Here is a 12,755-nt window from a genome sequence, read left to right on the forward strand (position 1 = left end):
ATGCTGCTGAACATCCTACAAAGAGTCTCCCACAATAAAGACGTATTTTGCCCAAAATGTCAGTAGTGCTGAAGCTAAAAAACCCTGATGGGACATATTCAAACACAGTGGCCCTTTCGAGTTCCCTAAACACTGACACCTGGGAGAAACATGACGGGGACTTGGGTCAGTTCGCAGGAACCCTAGACAGCCGACGAGTGCGGAAAATTGTGAGGCAGGCGACAGGGACAGAGGACCAGAACAAGATACGGTTCCGGGCACACAGTATGGGCTCCATAATGGATTATGGGAAAAGCAAGTGGGTCTGAAACCATGATGTGCTCCTTCCCGAAAGCCCACACTCCAGTGCGCGTGCGCACACCCTCCCCCGCAAGGTGGCACCAGGTGGAAGAATGTAACTAACACAATTTCACCTCCTCTGGGAGGGAAATGGTGTCCAGTTCCAGCCCTGGAGACACAGGTTAGACAAATAATCACCAGTCTGGCAATCACAGCAGCCGTGGTCAGAAGAGCAACTTTATTCAAGTCACTTTCTAATAGGAGTTGAAACATCTTGAAAGGTGAGGTTTTCAACCCTCCTCTGGGGAGGCAATTGTTAAAAACACACAGCAGGCAGCCTTGCTTTTGACACATTCAGAAACCACTTATTTTTAAGACAATCCTTTTATCCCTTCTACCACATGGGATTGCAAATGCATTTAGCACAAGCCACCCGAAGCAGAAAGGGTGTTGGGTAAGATCTACTCCAGGCTTGTGGCCACCATGGGGAGCCGCAACCGAATCAGCCCCGGCGGGCACAGCTCAGACACTCACAGGGAAAAAAGCCATGGCGGGCCACACATCAGCTGTCCCTGAGCCTCTGGGGCCTGGAGTCCGTGGGGCCTTGGGGCCAGGCTTAGCCACAAGCCCTGCCTGGAAGGCCCCCCGCGAATCTCCCAGCTCTCTGTCGCTGCACTGGGAGAGGCGGCCGATTTCTCAAGGAGGAGAGATGGCAGGACAGAGGACCTCCCTCCGTGTCTCCCTGAAGATCTGAATCTGACCATAAAACATCTGACTCACAAAGCCCTTTAATTAAAAGCCCAAGGGTTCAGAGCTAATTCTAGATGTGGCAGGACCCAGTGGCTTCTCAGGCACCAGAGCTGCGAGCAGAATAATGAGGGTAATTTGGCCCTTCCTGGTCTGTGAATGACATCTCACTCAACTATAAATTAGACTCACAGGATGCCAGAGCTGGAAGCCACCTGGGCAACTGTCTGCTCTCCCCCTGCACCTTGTGGACGAGGAGCTGGAGGCCCAGGGGAGAGGGTGGGCTGCCCCAGGCCCGCTGACGACTTTTGTACTGATTCTTGGGCAGATGCAGTTTTTTTTTTTTTTTTTTTTTTTTTTTTGAGTGCCCAGAAGATGCTCTTGTTCAGGTCTCAAAACTCCAAGGCTACTTGGAGCTCAGGCACAAGCTAGTTACAATCCAGGCAGAATTCACAGATGGGAGTAGAACAGCTTCAGGGAAAGAAATTTCAAAACAATTTACTGAGAATCAGCTCTTTCCTTGGCTGCGCGTGGCCTTTTCCACCCCTCATCTCTCATTCATTTCTCACATCCACACCCTGGCAACACGGGTCTCATTATGCCCGTAACGGAGATAAGGCAACCCAGGCTAAGAGAAATAAGAAAACGCATGGAAGGCCAAACGGCTAGTGATTTTTCTTTTTTATTCTGATGCTTGTGCCTTGAACAAATTCTCCTCTTTTCTTTTTTTTTTAAAGTCGTAATATCTAAAGTAACACTAGGATGACTTTCTTCCTCAGTAACAGTAAAATCATTTTGCTATATATTTCTTTCTTTCTTTTTTTTTTTTTTTATTTGACAGAGAGAGACATCGAGAGAGGGAACACAAGCAGGGGGAGCTGGAGAGGGAGAAGCAGGCTTCCCGCCGAGCAGGAAGCCCGATGCAGCGCTCGATCCCAGGACCCTGGGACCATGACCTGAACCGAAGGCAGACGCTTAACAACTGAGCCACCCAGGTGCCCCATTTTGCTATATTTTTAATCTGATTTATTGGAGTGGAAGTTGGACTTTTTTCATATTACTACTAATGCTCAATAGTTTGAATATCTTTTAGGTACCAAGTACTTTTCAAAATAAGCTCTTGTTATTAAAAAATAGCTTCATACAACATCTCTTCCCTCATTTTACTGAGACAGATACAAAGGCTCAGAGCACTTAGGTCAATTTCCTGAGATCACACAGATCACCCACTCATGGCAGGAGTGGGATTCTCACGCAGGTCTGTCTGTCTGAATCCTGTGTTCCTTCTACCCTACCATCCTGCCTCTCCCCCGGTGACTTTGTTGACTCAGTGCTAGATCAAACACCACAGATCCTGGAGACTAACCTTCTCAAATGTGTCAGCGGCGCACAGTACAAAGGCCTGGGTCAGGGAAGGTGATAAATGGGACAGCAGTGGTGACTTCATCTTGGGGTCTGAAAGCAGCCACACACCTGAATGGTACACAGGACAGTCATCGAACCCAGCCTGGTTGCCTGACTCCTTGTTTGGGATGCATCCAGAGGGACAGTGATGGGAGGAAGAATCCCACCAAGGCCCACCCTGCAGCCTACTGCTACCTTCCTGAATTTTTTTCCACTCTGGGGATGAAGATTCTGAGAGCACAGTGTGGTGCCTCACTCATGTTTGCTAGTAGCTCCCGAACTACCAGAAAAGATAAACACATGAAATGACAATTAACATACAGTGTGACAGTTGCTGCAATGGGAAGTGACAGTAATGGATGACTAACCCACACGGTGGGAATCTGGGGGATGAAGGCTTCACAGGAGGACCTGCACTGAGTCTGGAATCCACCCAGGACATAGCCATGGAAATGAAGAACATGCGAAGGAGAGTGGGAAGGGAGGGTTCTGGGGCTCAGGTCATAACAAGGCAATACGTATGGACAGAAATGATGAGGCTCTGGAAGTAAGGAACTCCATGCGGCATGGTGGGGTATGGCCGGGATGTAAGAACATGATGGGGTGCAGCGGGAGGGAAGCCTGAACAGAAACTCGAGGCAGGGGCTGAGCTAGAAGACAGAGTACCAGCAAAGCCTTGTAAAGGAATCTCCCCTCCAAATGGGAGCTGGATCATAGGGTTCACCTTTTATTATTTGGCAGTGGCAGGATGATACCATCAGGTTTGTATTCTAGCCTACATACATGCGTGTGTGGAGATGTATGTGTATTTCACTGCTTAGTGACAGTGACCGTAGTCAATTACATCTCCACTCCAGCTTCCAATTATTTCATCTCTAGAATGCTAAAAACGTGTGTGCCCACCATATCCCAAAGCATAATAAGAATAAAAGGAGATAGTTAATAAAAAGATTATTGAAGATTAAAAAAAGATGAGAAGCCTATATAAAGAATTGTAGCCGGCTTCTCTCGGGCTATCTGAAGGAGAGCCCAGCACTGTGAAATACCCACCCCAGAAGGATGAATTGGGAGGTAGATTAGGGGGCCTGGAGCAGAGAGGACCCCTTCCTACAGCCACAGGCATTCTTGTCTGGACGCCCTACCCAATACTGTGCCCGGGGGGTGCATCGTGTCCTCAGCCCCTGTGCTCTGGGCTAACGTTCTGATCCCTTCCAGAGCTCTAAGGTGGGGGGAAAAAAAAAAAAGCAAACACCAAACACCTGCCTTTCCTCTTTACCCAGTGGATGGCTCCAATTTCAGATCAAAGAATTATTTTCATAAAGCCCTTCTTGAATCTGAGAGAATACACGGGTGGTGAAAACATATCTGATATGTAGATGATGGCAAGATCTTTGTCATAAAAGGTGGGTGTACAAATGCCCAGTTCATGTGTTGCCCCCCTCAGTCAGCCCTTGCTCTGTGCGTGTCTGACTCTTGCTGAAATCAGACAAGACAAAGCCGGAGCAGGCTGCTCGCCTGAGTACCTGGAGAGCAAGGCCAGTGTGTGCAGGACAAAAGCTTCCTTCCGAAGAGAACAGAGCAGTTTCCAGTCATTGCACAATTACCTTTATTAGCATAACGTCTCCTCGTGCATTTTGTAAAACACCTTCCTTTTCCATCTAAGGAAGAAGGCAGAGACCGAAATTGCTGCCATCGAGGGAAAAAAAAAAAAAAAAAGGTCTGTAAAATTTAAACCATGGGGCATTTGTTCAAAGACTCTTGGGTAATGATGTCTCTTGATATATAATTCATGATAGCCTTAAAGCTTGGCCTACTTCCGACACAGAGATCATATATTTTGGGGAAGTCAGGGAGGGGGAGGGAGAAAATCACTTTTAAATGGTCCTGCTATACTTTGCCTTTTGAGTAAAGCCAGACAATATTTTGGACCATTCTTTTCTACCATAAGGGCTTCCCTTAAAAAGCTTTTTATTTTTTTTTCCTCTTGTAAATTGAAGAGGCAGCATATCATCCAGTTTTAGTTTTATCTTCTGTAACACTAGATAAAAGATGAGTCTGAATCCATCTGTTAGCACATACAGGCTGGAAACTGTGTGAAAGCAATCTCTCTCCCTCTCTCTCTCTTCCCCCCGCTCCCCACCTCCCCACTTTGCAAAAAGGGGGGAAAAATCCACACTTTTAAAAAATTTATCATCAGCAATCCTACCCAATGCCGACCAGATAGCAGCACTTTTATCCTTTTATGGGCAGATTCAGGAGGAAGCCAGCCTTGCCACAAAGGCTCGTCCCCCTACGCTGCCACATGAATTGGGATGCTGGTGCTGGCTGCAGGCCAGCCCCTCCCCCCACAGCCTGGGGTTCCAAGCTCACCGAAATCACTGATGATCCCCCTGGGTGCCATTACCTGCTACGTCTGAGCCCACTCGAGCTGATGCTGGGAGAATCGCAGAGCAGCGGGAGGGTTTCTGCCCTCCGGTACAAAGGCCATGCTCCTGGGGTGGATTTACTAGGGAAAATGAGCAGGCAGGCTGCCCGGGCCCCATCTGGGTCACTTGGCATTTCCTATGGCACTGCTAGTCAGGGTGGCACCGTGCATTGCCCTCCCTGGGCTCTGACAACTGCCTTGCCCGACAATTCGGGAAATGCTGTGCACAGCTGATCAGCTCAGACGCAACAGAAAAATCAGAGACTGAGGGTTGGAGGTGGCCCGGATGGGCCCTTGCCAGCAGCACTCATCTCTCACATCTCCAAAATTACCTCCTTAAAGTGCAGGCACAGAGTCCAGGAATGCAGAGCTCCTTTGTTTCTTAAATGCAGAAACCGCGTTAATCACAGGGCTCCAAAAATAAGCAAGCTCTACGTCATTAATGAGGTGAAGCTCAAGCACTCCCCGTTCAGATGAGGATGGGGGCGGAGGTGACGAGTATGAGTGACCAGTGACTTGCAGAGGCCACTGCACTTCAAAAGGCTCCTGTGGTTTGTAGGGAGGGCCCAGAGCCCCAGCTTACAGGCCAGGCACCCCGCACTCTTGAGTGCCGCGTCCTGTGGGTTCTGCCTCTGCTGGGTCTCACATTACCCCTCCTCCCACCTGCCACTGCCACTGCCCTAATTTAGGTCCTTCTTCTCTTTCTCTCTTCTGGACCGTTCTGCACACGCAGCCAGATGACTCTTCTGAAGCAGCACAGCTATTCCCACATCACTCCGTGGCTATAAAGCCTTTCATGATTTCCCCATTGGCCAAGAAATAAAGCCCAGCCTCTAATTTCTAAGATTCTCTTCATCAGGCCCTGGCCAAAATTCCAGGCCTCGTCTCCTACTAATCTCTCTCCTTCCCACACCCCTCCCTCCAGCTCAGTGCCCCCTTCCCAGCTGTCGCCCTTGCTCTAGCATCCCCTCTGTCTGAAACGGTTCTCTCTTCTCCGCCTTCTCATTTCCAAATCCCGTCCATGCTTCAAGACCACATTCAAAGGCCACTTCAGCCATAGACTCCACCTTGACCCCCAGGGGAAATTTCTCTGTCCTCTGAACTTGCATAATTTTATCCGACCTCAGTCCCTTTCTGGCACTCTAACAGAGCCCAGACACCTTGGTTTTCTCCCTAGATGGTAAGATACCTGGGGGCAGAGGAGTGTACAGTTGACTTAAACACATTCATGCCATCTAGATAGGTCCTGGTGCACCAGCAGTGCTCACCAGCGTTACCTAAGTGATTAGTGAGGACGGCTCCAGGCTTGCAGACCTAAGCCATTTTGTGGGGGCCTGGCTGTTTGAACAGATCACCTCACTGCTGTGTAGAACCTCATGAAGGGAGCACACAACATGGGGGGGACAAACAATGGGTGGGTGGGGCCCTAGTGGACCACACCCATGACCTCCAGGAGCCTAAATCCCCTGGTCAGTTCTCAACCTTCCTCTTTACTAGACCATCATCAACTGTGACACAGTCACTGACAGTCCTTGTCTGTTCCATAAAGTCTTACTTCCTTGACCCCTAGATCACAGTCTCTCACTGCTCCTCCTACTTAATGTCTGTTCCTTCTTAGTCTCTTTGGCTGGCTCCTTGCCTTTCTTCCCAAACTCTTCACCTGGGCATTTCCTGGGACTCAGGCCTTCAGGCCCTTTCTTCTCTATAAGGACTCATGCCTTTGGTGACCTTATCCAGTTTCATGGTTTTAAGTATCCTCTCTACTTTGATGAATCTCAAATCCATAATTCCAGCTTTGACCTCCCCCTTACTTGCAATAACCACAGCCTGCTCAAAATCTACACTTGGACGCCTACCTCAAATTTATCTCGGCCCCAAAGTGAACTCCCCGTCTCCTCTCTCGGTGCTGCTCCCCCCCAACCACCAGTCTTTCTCATCTCAGCTAATGACAATTCCATCCATCCAGTCTCTTAGGACAAACTGTTGAGTCATCCCAGCCTCCTCTCTTATTTCACGTCCCACATGCAAAAATCCTTCTGGCCTTACCTTTAAGATACATCCAGTGTAGATCAAAATGTATTCCCTTTACACTCTGCTCCATTTTTTTCCATTGCTTTTTTGACCTTCTAATATACTAGAAGGTAATAAATATCACTTCATTACCTTTCCCTGATTTATTATGATTATTCCTTTATTATCTACTTTTCCCCTTGCTGATGTAAGCCTATCCCCAGAGCCTAGAACTATGCATGCACTAAGTAGACATTCAATAAATAGTTGCCCAATGCTTGAATGAATGACTTTAGCCGATGATCTCTGAACTGTAGCTTAAAAAAATAAACAGCATTTAGCCACAGAGAAAGGCATCTGTAGGCAGGGGAAATGTAAGAAGCAAGGGCCTAGAGATACACCCTTCTCCACCGTCTTAAGACACAGCAGTGTCCGAAAGCCTGCCTGCATTATATAAAACCACTGAAGGAGCAGACCTGAACAGTTCCCAACTTGTCCAGACTAGCCAAGGAAAGGTTCAAGGGACTTCAGTGAATAATTATGCTCTTTTATGTAAAAACAGATCCAGTCAAAATGAAACAAAACACACCAAAGTTGGTAAATAATTGTGTATAAACATCCCCTCTGCAATTTTATTTACCTTACACATTTTCCACATTTTTCCTCCTAGGATATTACAAAGAGAGTATCCCTGGTTCTGTCTAGATTCACCCACATTTCAATATCCCGTGTGTGTTTTCAGGACCAGGCCCATGACAGTCTCGCTCCCTGTCATTCCCTCAGTGCCTGCCCAGACACAGTGTTTTCAAAGTATGTATCTGATCAATGAAGGCATGAGTAAATGCCTTCTGGATGCCTCCTGCCAGGACCAGTTCCACAATACAAGAAAACATTCTGAGAAACAACTCTCCACCAGACTTATCCTTGAGGCAGAAAATGCATTAGCCCTCACTTGCCCCCAGCACCTAGCACCGTGGCCAGCTTCCAGCAGACATTTGATGGATTCGATGCCTCAAATCAAGTTCATCTACCTGCAGGACTGAGAGGGTAAAGGGCGCCAACACACATCCCTCTTGTTGACTCTGTACCAGCATCTCAGCCGTCTCTGCTCTGTTGCTGTGATCTGACTCAAGGGAGAGCACAGGCCTCGGGGGCAGTGGAACATTCCACTTAGCTGCAGTGCCCACCTGCCCCACAGGGAGGTTATGACAGGAACCAGAACGGCTCTGCTCTAGGACCAGCCCCTCTAGTGGTCGGGCTGGGTCACAGGGGCCTCAAGTGTTTGCATCCAGAAAAAAAAAAAGGACGTCTTTATAGGCTGTGGTGAGGATGTGCAAGAACCTTTGAAGGCTGATCTCATTGGTTTTAGCCTCAGATGACCATTTCTTTTATGGGCGCACCCTGCTGTGTGCCCCCCCACCCCCGGGGCTGGAGCTGATCATGCTATTCAAGAGGCATCTGTCATGCAGGTGCCGGGGCTTAGCTACTGTTCTCTAGCAAAAGATTCCTCTAAGCATGTTTTCTTTGCAGATGTTTGTGAAGAGACTTGCCATGACCAAACTCAGAATCATGATTAGGGGCTTTGGGCTCTGATTAGAGTCAGGAATTAACTGGGCAGTCTCTACTTTTGAAGGGTCTTTATCATGGAAGGGGTCAATTATTGCTATAGGAAATAAGAAAGTAGGGCAGAAAACTAAAGCAGGACGTTTACTGCCCTGCCCCCTACACGAGCACACGCACACACACACACACAGGGAGCCGTGGCCACCAGGCCTCCCAGAGACCAGAAGCTGATTGGATTTACCTCCCAAATGGCAAGACTTATCAGGGAAACTGATTAACATCCAAATGAAAAGGTATAAATTCCCATTTTCATTGTGGTAGAAACCAGGGGAGCAAGACATTCTCGCATCTGAGAGTCACATTTCATTAGAACTTGCAGATGTTCCAGGGGACAAGGGGAGGTAAGCAGAATGCATCCACAAATGCAAACATTCTTTTCGTTTTCCTCCAGTACGAGGGCAGTTTTACGACCAGTAACAAAAATCACATATGACTTAACGTCCGGCATTTATCTGCCTCTGAGTTAACTAGTTCACTTCTTCTTGGCTTGCATATTGGTTCCACCAACAGCTAAGGTCAGAAGGACGCATCCTGGGATGGTGCAAAGGGTGGGAGACTTGGGGCCAGAGGTTTTGGCCTCAACTAAAACTGTCTGGGATAAGTACCTTCACTCTTCACACCTCAGTTTCCTTGGCCTATAAGACGAAGCTAACATGCCACGGCCACCTCACAGGGCTGCCGAGGTCAACATGAGCACCTGTGCCAACAGACTACGTGCAATGTCTGATATGCAATCGGCCCTCCTCAAAATATGCTGAACCCGAATCGGATGTCGGCTAAGTCAATGCCACTCTGTTTCATGAACCACATGTAGCTAGCTCTCCTTTCAAAGTGGCTGTATTATTGGAAAGGACAATGGAATGCATTCACCTGTGACTCCAATAAAAGGCAGAAAGTCATATAATACGTAGAAAAGTCCAAGCCATTGTGCTTGCTGACTTGGAGTGTAGAAGAAAAGAAAGAGAACATGGCAAAGACTCTGTCCCCAGACCATTGATAATCTAGTGGGGAAGAGGTCATGCATATATACACATACGCATGAGCGCGCGCACCCACAAAGCATCCATCTCTGGCAACTTGTGGCAAATGATTAATGAATAAATCAGAAATTTGGAGCCATGCATGGCTACCAACGGTGTGCTCTGCTTCTGCTTTTCCCTCTCTGGGCCTCAGTATTCCCATCTGTAAAATAGATGGCTTGGGCTAAATCAGGCTTTTTTTCAACCACGTGGCAAAGATCGGCTAGTGTATGCCCATAGTTGGGGGAGTCGGCTGGTGGGCTCAAGGTGGCCAGAGCCCCCCCGACCCTGGCCATTTCCCTGTGGCCACAAGCAGCTTCACCGTGTTCTCTGTGTGCTGTACAAATAGTATCATTTTTCCATGTGACCATGACATAGACCATGTTAGAAAATCCCTAGTGCAGATGATCTCAGAGGATCCTGCCTGTTCAGTCAACCTATCAAGTGGAACTTGAATGTTGCTCTGCAAATGAAGGGCATTTGAACTAGCTAAAAGCAATCTTAGGAACCTAGAGAAGCTGGTCCACGCAAAGGGAAAAGGCTCTGGGCATGGTCCCGGCAAGTGAGCTCAGGCCTCCCTGCAAGGCACATCTACCGTTGAAGCTTCCTCACTGCAACTTTCAATTTTCTTTAATTGTATTTATATTTATAAAAATGGTCTCTGGGATGGTGAGTATCCTGTATCAACTTGCTGGGACATGGTGTGCCCAAATACCTGGTTAAACATTATTCTGAGCGTGTCTTTGAGGATGTCTCTGCATGAGATTCACATTTTTTAAAATTTAATTTTATTTTATTTAAATTCAATTGATTAACATATACTGTATTTGAATCACTAGGTTGAGTGAAGCAGATGCCCTGCCAAATGGGGGTGGGCCTCATCCAATCCCTTAAAGGCCTGAATAGAACAGAGGGCAGAGTAAGGGAGAACTTGCACTCTCTGTCTGTCCGTCTTTAAGCTAGCACATGGGTCTCCTGCCTTCCTTCCAGAAGAGCCATCGGCTTCCCTGGTTCTCAGGCGTTTGGATTTGGATAGAACTACACCAGCAGCTCTGCTGGGTCTCCAGCCTGCCGACTGCAGATCTTGGACTCCTTGGATATGCATGTGTATCTCCTATTGGTTCTGTTTCTCTGGAAACACACTAACCCATACCAGGTAACAGGGGATGTGTCAATTTGCTCGAGCTATGAAACCAAATCTGACATAATCTCCCTTCCGAAAAGATGTGTTATAGCCATGACCTGTGTTCATGCAAATCAGAGAGGAGAAATTGAGCTTTCCTACATAATCATAGTTGATACAAAGCAGAGAAATGAACAACGATATTCAAATCCTAAATGCAGTTGACCCTTGAGTAATACGGGTCTGAACTGTGCAAATCTACTTATATGTGGATTTTTCACAGGAGAGTACTATACATGTGTTTGTTCTTCCGTATGATTTTCCCAATAACGTTTTCTTTTCTCTAGCTTACTTTATTGTAAGAATACAGTATATAAAGCATAAGATACAAATATGTGTTGACTGTTAATGTTACTGGGAAGACTCCCAGTCAACAACAGTAAGCTATTTACAGTTAAGTTTTTGCGGGAGTCAAAAGTGATACAGGGATTTGTGACTACTCATGGGGTGGGAGCTTCTAACCCCCACGTTGTTCAAGGGTCAGTTTTAATGAACACATGTCTAAATTTGAAGCAGTTCTGTGATATGTTCTGAAATTCAAAAGACCTTGTCCAAATGCTGTTTTGTCATTTGTGAGCTACCTGATTACGGGGCAAGCCCCTCAGCTTTCTGTCCCGTTCCAGCTACTCTGGCAGAGTTACTAAAATAATCTTTTTTAATCGGATGAGACCCAGCTCAGAGCTTAGTGGACAGTGGGTGCTCGGTCAATGTTAGTTTCTGGTAGCCCTGTTAGAGACCCATTCTGCAAGGTCCTTCAGGTCCTGCCCGACTTCCAGCTCTCCCCTCACCACTCTGGCTTCATTCACTCTCCCACACATCCCACTGGCTCTTTTCTCCTGTCTTTGAACCAGCAAAACACACTCTTACTTTCTCTTCCTTCTGCCTTGTACAGTCCACCTCTCCCTGCAGACACTGCCGAGGCCCATCTCCCACTTCTTTCAGGAGTCTGCTCATCAGAACGCCTCCTCTGAACCACCCATGTAGGCACAAACTTCCTTCACTCTCTCCCCGCACTACCCAGCTCCATTTCCTCCCATAGGGCTCCCCACGGGCTCACATAGTGCGTGTGTAAGTCAGTGTGTGTGTGTGTGTGTGTGTGTGTGTGTGTGTGTGTGTGTGCGCGCATGGAAGGTAAAACTTGGGGCTGCATTTTGTTCAGTGCCAGGGACATAACAAGTGCTAATAAATATTTGTCGACGGACGTAGGGAATAAATTCATGAATGAACCAGGCTCAGTCGTCACAGTCCTGTTGCCAATGCACATGAGCAGAAGAGAAAACAATCAGTCTTGGGTAGAAGCTGACAACAGGGTATGGATGGGAAGAGCTCAACCACCGGGGAGCCCAGACTGGATTATCCTGAGCTCTCCTCCCTCCCATACCCCTGCATGGTTGCAGACTGGGCCCTCTGTACTGGTGCCCATTTCTCCTAACTGCTAAAACCACCCTCACATATACACTTTGAGCCGACGTGGAAAGGTTTTCATAAACACAAATCCTAACTCACTTTGGCCCAACCTGCAAGGGCCAAAGTACCCTCAAAAAGTTTGATTTGATCCTCGTGCAACTGATCGCTACCCCTACCCTGTGTGGGGCCGAGACCACATACTCCGGGCCACATCTGCTTCCAGGTTCACGTCGTGGTCCCTCCTTTGATCAGCTATCATAACCTGAGGCAAGTGTTCACATGAGCCCCTGAGCTTTTAGTTCCCTCTTCAATAAAATGGGCATAAATAATAAGGTGTCATTTCTAGAGCTATTGTGCAGAGTGAGGGAGACATCGGAGGTAGGAATCAACCTGGAAAGCAGTGTCCATGCACCCTTGAATGATACATTTTAGAGCGGAACGTCCCATCCCCCTAACACCAGCAGAAGGGAAAAATGATTAAAATAGAAATAAGGTGTACATTTTCCAGTATTACAAAAACACAGCATTCTAAATGAGTTGTTTCAATTTGCTAATAATACCTGTTAATCCTGGTGACAAAAGGGTTAGATGTTGAAATGGATTTTAAAGTTTCTGGATGCTCCAGATGAAATTATTTAAATTCAATGCCATTAGAGGA

At 47.4% G+C, this 12,755-nt stretch overlaps 1 protein-coding gene and 1 long non-coding RNA gene across 5 annotated transcripts in view; both read right to left on the reverse strand.

Annotated features, from left to right (window-relative positions):
* Positions 1 to 12,755, reverse strand: part of CYRIA (CYFIP related Rac1 interactor A) — a 120,666-nt gene that overhangs the window by 89,479 nt on the left and 18,432 nt on the right. The window lies entirely within an intron of this gene.
* Positions 4,016 to 6,946, reverse strand: LOC141373550 (uncharacterized). The gene is made up of 3 exons (XR_012379630.1): positions 6,045 to 6,946; positions 4,835 to 4,936; positions 4,016 to 4,116 (listed from the first exon to the last, which is right to left on the reverse strand). It is a non-coding gene; the product is annotated as an uncharacterized lncRNA (long non-coding RNA).

The sequence above is a fragment of the Callorhinus ursinus genome, unplaced genomic scaffold (assembly GCF_003265705.2).
Source record: "Callorhinus ursinus isolate GAN/ISIS: 27379988/994484 unplaced genomic scaffold, GSC_fseal_2.0 scaffold10, whole genome shotgun sequence".
Taxonomy (NCBI): Eukaryota; Metazoa; Chordata; class Mammalia; order Carnivora; family Otariidae; genus Callorhinus; species Callorhinus ursinus.